The sequence below is a fragment of the Apis florea genome, unplaced genomic scaffold, assembly GCF_048593485.1.
Source record: "Apis florea isolate Af1SG1 unplaced genomic scaffold, ASM4859348v1 contig_3772_pilon, whole genome shotgun sequence".
Classification (NCBI taxonomy): domain Eukaryota; kingdom Metazoa; phylum Arthropoda; class Insecta; order Hymenoptera; family Apidae; genus Apis; species Apis florea.
Genome location: NW_028256845.1, coordinates 1,938,750 through 1,947,683, shown reverse-complemented (window position 1 = coordinate 1,947,683; position 8,934 = coordinate 1,938,750). Strand labels below are relative to the sequence as shown.

At 45.0% G+C, this 8,934-nt stretch overlaps 1 protein-coding gene across 4 annotated transcripts in view; it reads left to right on the top strand.

Moving 5' to 3' along the window:
• Positions 1-941: 941 nt before the first annotated feature.
• LOC100865253 (uncharacterized) overlaps positions 942-8,934 on the top strand; it is a 178,951-nt gene continuing 170,958 nt past the window's right edge. For all 4 annotated transcript variants that reach the window (XM_086915321.1, XM_086915320.1, XM_086915319.1 and 1 more), the window contains exon 1: positions 942-1,005. The gene's annotated coding sequence lies outside the window, so the exon portion shown is untranslated. The remainder of the gene's footprint in view (positions 1,006-8,934) is intronic.

The following is an 8,934-nucleotide window of genomic DNA, read 5'->3' as shown; positions in this document are numbered from 1 at the left end:
TATAGAGAATTTTCAAAATGCAACGAAGGGGCGAAGGGTGTTCCGCGACGCCTGAGATCCTGGGAATAAAGGCCGGGGGGATCCAAGCCGGCGATGGTTCTCCCGGAGAACCAGTAGAAATCCTGGAATCCCCACGACCGGCTTCCGCACCTGTTTTCCGGTGCATTGGAAAAAGAGGCGGGCGTTCTTACGCGCGGAGTCGGACAGAGCGAGGTGGCGCGAACCAGAAGAAGAAGAAGAGAAGCGGGTAGAAGGTAGCCCGATAGAAGAGAAGGAGGTTGAGGCGGCGGGTACAGGAGAGGAGGAGGCGGATGAGGTGGATGACGAGGAGCAGCGGCGGCGGTAAGAGGAGAAGGAGAAGGAGGAGAGGAAGAGGTGCAAGAGACAGAGGAGGAGGAGAGGGATGGCCGGGGTAAACGAAGCGGGGGTGGTCCAATCAGAGGCGAGTACGGGTGGGGCAGAATACCTCCGCCCTCTCCCTCGCGTTACCTCCTGCAACTCTCCTCATCCCCCTTTCTCCACGAGGTTGGAATCACCGCCACCTCCAACCCGCCACCACCACTATCCACCTTCTTCCTCCTACTCCATCTTCACCTCCTCCTACGTAACGCCTGGCCTCTCCTTCTCTCTGAAGCCCCCGCGGCTCCTGGCGGCTACCCAAGACAAGTGGCCGCGAGAGATTCTCACGGCATGAGCGGGGATCGTTACGTACGACCGACGGCGAGGATATCCACGGCCGAGGATTTCCACGGCGATTTCCGCGCGAGTACGCGTACCAACCCATCATCCACCACACGCATTCAATAATGACGCACGTCGACCTCGTGGAAACGAACAAGCTTGCAACCCAGACTGGATCTAAGACCGATCAACCGGTGTGATTGAACGACCACGCATTCCTACGTTCGACAGAGAGAGAGAGAGAGAGAGGGGGAGAGAGAGGGAGAGACATTTCTCGGAAGGGAGAGTGGAACACTGTGCCTCTGCTGATCGCGCGATCGACCTGTAAGTAGGCGAAAACGTTTCATTTCATCTTTCAAACGATTTCATCGCGATAATAACAATCGCGTGTTACGCCGATAATCTTGCTTCTCCTCTAACTGTGTGAACGATTGGTGTGATCGACGAGTTTGAATAAAAGCGTTTTAAATAAAATTTATTTATACCCTGCTCGAGTGATAAGAATCGGGATTACGTAACGAATGTACGAATCGAAGCATATAATAGTAAATCGTATCTCGTTGAAACGACTGCGCCTCGTCCGTGTGCCCTATAAACGGAAGCAGAACTGGCTTCCTCTCCCGATGAGATATAAATCTGGGGATGATCGTGCGAGGAATCGAGAGGGAAGAAAGGGGGAAAATAGTGTCGGGTGTACGGTCGGATAAACACCTGTGCGCGAGATAGAATGCGGAGGAAAGGGGACGTGGATGGAAAAAGATAAAGAGACGGGCAACAGTGGGGGTGTGCTCGGATTGCTCGACCAAAACGCGGATGATTCGATCCTTTCTGAACCATTTCACCCGATTTGCCTCGGTGAAATATCGCCGGCCGACTCGCGGCGAACTGCCACCATACGTGTACGCGTGTGCCTCGATTCGTCCACGTTCCCATGAATTGTGCTGTTTGCTTGAACGTACTCGGATTGCTTCCACTGCTTCTGTTCCACCGTCTCCGATAAAACTATGCGCCCTCGCCTAACAACAAATTATTCATCTTTTATTATTTCATTTTCTTTCCCCGATTATCGGCTTGTCTTTCTTAATTAAAATTAAAAGGGACATTTGTGAATTCAAAGATGGTAAATGCCGAGTCTTGGATATAAATCAAGTTTTAGATTCTTTAGTCATTTTTATTGTTTAAAAATCGAGGAATCTTTGTATCTTTCAAGATGTGAGAAGCGAAGTAACGATCATCGAAAAGTTTTGCATAGAAGAGGAAATTATTTTTGCGACAGTTAGATAAAGTGGGATCTTCCCAATGGGCAATACTTTTTTTTACGAAGTTAGATAAACGTCACGTAGAAGGACAAAATGGATAGGACGTGGAACTAGGGCGATGAGATTATCTTGACCAATAAAGTGAATGGTTCGGAATGACTGCAATTATTTCGTGGCGCGTGTTGCCCGTGCCGATTGGGCAAAACTGTTTCACGATAAAGGGAGGATAAAGACCTCGAGGGCACGCGTGAATCTATCCTCGACGTTTCCAGAAATTCCTACGAAATTAAAGAGAACGATTTCAAAATTAAAAGAAATAACAAAATAGTTATGACAAATAGAATATCGATAAATAATAATTTCTGAAATTTTTAAACATCTCAAAATTATCATTCTTTTTTAATTTCGATGTTTCTTTCGTAAGAATTCCAAAAAGTAGCAAACTTTCATCATTTACACGAGCATTCTCTTTGCTTTCTCCTTTCATTTATCAAAAGAATCACCATCACTATCGTTCCTTCAGTTTCGATACTTCTTCGTAGAGATTTCAAGGAGCAAGAAAATTTCGTAATATTCACGAGCGTTCCCTATTTATTATTTTTCTCGTTCTCGGCCATTTTTATGGCCTCGCAATAAACACCATACACACAGAGGCGAGATAATGTGTAGCATAGCCTGGCTCAGAAAGTCATGGGAGGAGGCGCTTTATCGCGGCGACTCGCGCGTATACATTTATATTTAAGAGGGAGGACGAAAGTGTGCTGACAACATGGCCGACACGTCTCCGAGCTTTTCCACTCGCCACTCTGTGCTTTCATCGTCTGGCAAGGACGACCTTTATTCTATTCTCGGCGGTTCCAACGGCGCTGAGAACCGCCCACTTGCAACCTATCCTGTGAAGCAATTTTCGAGGGAAAAAAGAGGCACGAGAGTGGCCACTCCGGCCATTATGGGGACGCTCGCGAATTCACCTCGATACACGCTCGCTTCGAGAAACTTCACTCGCCTTTCCTCCTTTTTTTTTTCCCCACGCGGAACGGAAGCGGTATGATATTCTTTTCAGACTTTTCCCTCGATTTGCGAGGGAACGCGTTTTTCTCTGGAAGAAAAACCCTCTTGCGATGCACCGTCTCGTTTCGCGTATATTTTTATTACGAGAGTGTAGGGAAACAACTTATCTCGCAATTATTCGAGAAAGAATTCCGTTGGAGTTTCTCAGTCGATACTATCAATGGATATTTAACTCACAGAGATGATTTTGCAATATTTTTTTAGAAATAATCGTTTAATTTTTAAATTCTATGAAAAATAGAAGACTTTTAACACTAAACGATAATATTGTCAACAACGATTCTTTCACAATTAAGACTTTCAAAATTCAAAATAATCCAATTTCCTATATTTCATTTTAACACTTGTACTTTACAAATTTCATCCCGATCATTTGTCATGGATCATTTGTCCGATCGAAGAGAAATATCCATTGAAAATAATTTCAACGAGAAAGGACGATCCGTTGTTCCGCCGCGGAAAAATCGACGCACATCGACAAACAACTTCATCTCGACGAACACGAAATACCAATACCGTACACGCGCGGGAAATCAGAAACGTTGTCAGTCAGACGCGAGTTAACAAGTTCGCGATCGACACGGCCGCGTCAAGCACGTCGAGCAGTTTAAGCGCGCAGTCACGCGAAAGCGCGAGACTTCGAGACACGCGAGCCACGCGTCGCGTCGTCGTCGTCGTCGTCGAGAGATTTCGTTAATCAACGGGCTCCGCGATCGGGAAAGCGGATGTAATGTCCTCGATAATAAACGAAACGAGGAAGAGGCGGAACGACGAATAGCAGAACGGCCGATAAAGTGAACATAGAGGGTGGGGGGCGAATCAATGAATCGAAGGAGAAAGTGATAGCGGTTTGCGGTTTTGTGAATGAGAGGAGGCGCGTTAATATACTCTTCGCCACTCATTGATCGCTTCTCGTATTGTATCCATTGTTGACTGTCCGTGTCGTCGCAATTAATACGAACCCATTGGAGATCCGCTTTAACGCGACCACGTTCAATTACTCGTTGTGGAAAACCGCGACCTTAACCGTGCTTTTTTTTTTTTTGAAATATAAATTTCACCACGTTACAGAGGATTTTCCGGAGGAATTTTCGTTCGCCACCGATTTTAAGGAAGAGTCGAGGTAAAAATCATGGATACGAAACCATGATCTGGCCACAGATTTTTATCCCGCGAGCTGCATCGAGCCGGTTCCAATCCTCCCTGGTTGTTCCCAAATCCATTCTCTTGCTGGTTGCTTGATGAAGATGAGGACACGGGGGCGAAAAAGCGGGAAAGAACGGACGAGGAGAGAAGCGAGAAACTTTTCCCGTGCAAAGTACCACGCGGACTGGCTCGAGGTTATGAAATTCTGATGGCTCATAAAATGTAAGAAAATTTACAGACTTCGTCCCCTCTGCTTCTCTCCTCCCCGCTTCACCACCACGGCCTTCGTCCTCTTTCTTATCGTCCGCTCCTTCGTTCCTCCTCCTTCGGTGCCGGGCTTGCGAAGTGAACGGAAGAACGGCTGGAGGGCGCAAAAGGGGACGTTGGCGTAAAGTTTAAAACTCGTGGCAATCGATTAGGAAACGTTGGAGGAGAGGATCTCCTCTTCCCTAGCCCGGCTCGTTGTTTCTCTTCGACTGGAACCCCTTTCGAACCCCCGCGAGCCTCATTTTTGACGGTTAAACGTGTAATCCCGGCGGCAAGAGGCGACCTTATCCTCGACGATTCCGCCATTCCACGGGCGGACACGTCGATTTTCGTGGATTTTAACTATCCAGACGAGAGCGTCCCTGGCCACGAGTAATGAATTCCTGAAGTATTAGTTACAGGGTGCGTGGGGATTCTCGTGCCTTTAGATTCCTTTATCGTCGGCCAAATTGTTGCTGTTTGATCGTAATCGATGATGCTTGGGCAACGTTATGGATATTGGCAACCATTGAGTGTCTTTAAATTTGTAATCGGGGTTGAAGTTTTAAACGGAGATTTAAGAATAAGAGATGATTTGGCTATCGAAAGAGTCTTCTGATACGTTTGGGGGAAAAAAGTCGATTGATTGTTAGAATTTGAATTCAATTTCTTTTTCTTTTTTTTTTGTCGCAATTTAACTATTCCCTTATTGACAGAATTTCATATCAAAGGATAGAATTGCTAAAGTTTCTTTCTCGTTCGTTTTAATCAAAATCTTTTCGCGTCGATCAGGTTCGGGAAGGGGTTAATTAACAGCGGCCAAATGAATAAGACTTGATCAGTGGAAATTACGCGAGGAACGGCACAAAGGACGATGGTCCAACTATTTTCGTCTATTATCGGAACTTCTCAAATCACAGGAGGCCCCCTCCCTCCTTGTACACTCTTTCGAGTAATCTAGACGTTTTGCGGAGCCCTGGTTCTAGACGAGACGGACTATTAGATGCCTAAGGGGAGACAACAATTTTAATCATCTCTCCTGTCGATCAGAATCGAGCAATCGATCCCCTTTCTTTCAAATATTCTCTTGCTTCCACAAGATCCAAAATAAATTATTCCAACTACTTTATGAAAAATATAATAAACGCAAATAGAAGAACCAAGAACTATATAATTTTTTCATACGTAGCCAATTCTAATTTATTTCTTCTTCTTCTTCTTAATTCCTGTTTTCAAATAATAAAATTTGAAGCATATATCTAACAGATTCACAATCTTTCGACGAGAAAAAGAAAAAAATAAAAAAATTTCAACGAAAAGGGTATCCATTGATTTTAGATGAATCGAAAGGAAGAAAAAAAAAAAAAAGAATGCTTTAAAACTTTTCTCACAACTTTCTCGAAAACTCACAATCACTATAGTCTACTATTCGACGTGAGAATCTATCGAGGAAATTCGACGCGAGAACGAACAATAACACTTCCCCTCCTGCTTTCTAACGACACCAGCGAATTGTATTCGGGGAAAATTTCCCGGCTGGATGTGGAATCTTTAGGCGGGCGATGCTCGCCAATCTCGCGCGTATAATTATGTATAAAGGCGACGACGACGACGATGACGACGACGACGACGACGACGACGACGACGTGGGGCCGGAGTTAGCGAGGCTGATGGTGGTGGCTCGCCGCTCAAAATACGTCTAAATATTAATGAGCTGTCCCTGCCTACGGCGCACCACCTTCGTTTGGGCATTCATGCTTTCCTCAGACGGTGGCTACGTGTGAGTGGTCCGACGATACGCGGTCGAAAACTGTTGGCGTGTGTTGGTGTTAAATTAACGCGAACGAGGGTTCGGTTTGTTCGTTGTTGCCCGTGTGACGACGACGCGCCAAATACCTGTGGAACGAAGTTTAAAGAATATCGAATGATAATTATATTTTTCTGTACGTGTTATATATCTGGTGAAGCGTAATGATAAACATCGTTTCTGCAGAATGCACGCTTGGTGTTTTTTATTTCCAGTTATTTAAAAGTGGTGGAAAATAACGTTGATCGATAGCTAAATGAACATTGGTTCGCAGTATCGGGGGCAGTAAGCAATAGTTGTAGGCTAACATTGTCTTTCCCGTGTGATTTTGTCCCGGTGACTGTGATTATAAATAGTAACATGGGAAATTGAATTTTATAGTAGTGGAATAATGTTATTCGAAATAATTGAACAAACACGATATCTCTATCGTTAATAAATATTGGTCGAAATCGTTGATGTCTGGTCATATTGAGAAATATCAATAATCAAATGTTATTTTTTACTTATCGCATAATTCTATATTTTCTTCTCTCTCTATCTTCTTGCAATAATACTAACGGTATTCAAATGAAAATGAATATTATTAATAATTTAATATCGCACATATCGTTTCGTTCCTATTTCCTTTATCATTTCAACTAATTTTAGTATAATTACGACACTCGCTTAATTCGTTTTTCCTGTCTCGCTTTCTTTCTTCTCTTCTCTTCTCTCGTATTTATTCGTGAACAGAGCGAGAAGAAGACTTTCACAGTTAGGAGTGGAAGAAAATAGAAGATGCGAAGGGTTGACAGAAAGGAGTTATCTGATAGTTACTACAAAGACTGTCATGTAAGATGCGCCATCAAGTAGCAGTCACTTCTTCGTCCCCATCCTACTCTCTCGTCCTTCATTTTGTTCTCCTCTATTTTCACGGCACTCCTTCTGTTCTCTTCTTCCTGGCTGGCAGATCCTTCGGGACGGCTAATTGTGAGCGACAGTCGCAACGGGTAACGAAAGGAGGGATCAACGTCACTTTCGAGAACTTCTCAAAAGCTCTGTCGACGGTTCACGTATCAAAGAATTCGCCAATGAGATTGTCGACAAACATATTGCAACATATTGTGAAATTATTCGACGAAAAGAAAATTCCATGTATCACCTTAATCCCCATTCTTTGATCTCTAAACGAATCGATTTTTTATCGAAAAGAGCATCGTTTTAATCTTATTATCAACAGCATTGAGAAGAGAATATTATTAATAATTTTCAACACCAATTTGAAAAAATAAATAATTTCTCGCAATCGAAAGAGACATCTGTCTCACAAATCTCGCGAAACTGGTATGAAATTTTTATTCCATGGAAGAATACTTCCATCGACCGTCTTTAGAATGGTCGCAATAAACTAGCCGGACACGTAACGTCTCCCTTTCCAGAAGGAAAATAGTCTGAGATCGCAACTTGCCGACCAACTTGCCACATTTAAACACCCACCAACCTATCGTACCAGGTGTTTCTTCCTTTCGCGAAATCTATTCCCGCAGTTTCTCGCGAAAGATCGACAAACGTTCTCGGATTGGATGTCGTTCGAAAATCGCGCATCTGCTCACCATCCTTCGAGCGAAAACACGACCGATCTTTCCAGTTTACCTCGTAGCTTCCTCTTCCAGAAACCTTCCACTGTATTTACCATCTCTCGTACTTAATTTTGCTTTCGAAATTAATTCCGCCAAGAGAGCGTGTGTAGGTGTTACCTATCCAAAGGTAAGAATTGCGTCGCGGCCAGGATGGTGTTGGTGTTGGCACATTGAAACACCAGCGATACGCAGGAGAGAGGCTCGGCGGAAACTTCCGAGTCGAGTATTTTCCCGGGACTGTCTCTCACAATTAGAATACTCTTGAGAGGGAGGAAGAGGGTCGGCCTCGTAGAGGCGGAATAACGGCGCGGATAGGTGCCTATTAGAAGAAGGGAGGGAGAAGCGTCGTCGATTCTCCGAAAATAGAGAAGCCTCGGGAGACCTCGGGAAATGATGATTTATTCCTGCACCATGCGCTTTCGAATCCAGAATGGATGTCACCCATGTTGAAATATCGATTATGAGAAAAAAAATCTCTAACAAGGGTGATCGTAAAAAAAATGGGGTGAAAACCGATTGATGGGGGTGGAAAAATATTAGAAAAACGTTCCTGTTCACTGTCGTCCACGCGGGTAGCGCACGGCTTCCTTTGAGAGGGAAATGCAGCCACGATGGAATCGCGTGACGCGCGATTCGGACGGACGGAATGGTTGGTTATCGGGCCGCACCGAGTGGTGAGCCCAGTGGGGGTGTGTGTCTTTAGAAAAGCATTAGTGTCCGGAATTAATTGATCGCGGGAGGGAAGTGGATATCTACGCGAGCTTACATGCTCCTCTCGTCCTACCTACCTCGCTCTCTCTTCCTCCTCACCTGGCCTACTCTCCCTTTCTATTGCCCCGTCGGTTCGGTTGGGGGTGCAGGGTAATATCGGTACTACCCTGTACCAGTCGATGAGCCACTCGCCGCCCTACCCCTCTCTTCGCTCCATGCCTCTTCTTGCATCGCCTCCTACACACGACCGTGCGCTCTGCCGGGGCTACGATATAATCCAGCCTCGTTCCTCGTGACTTTTGCCCGCGTTTTTTTAATACCGGAGCACCTCTCGACACGTATCAACCTCGTTTTTTCTTCTTTCCTTCCCCCCCCCCCCCCGGTTCGCGTA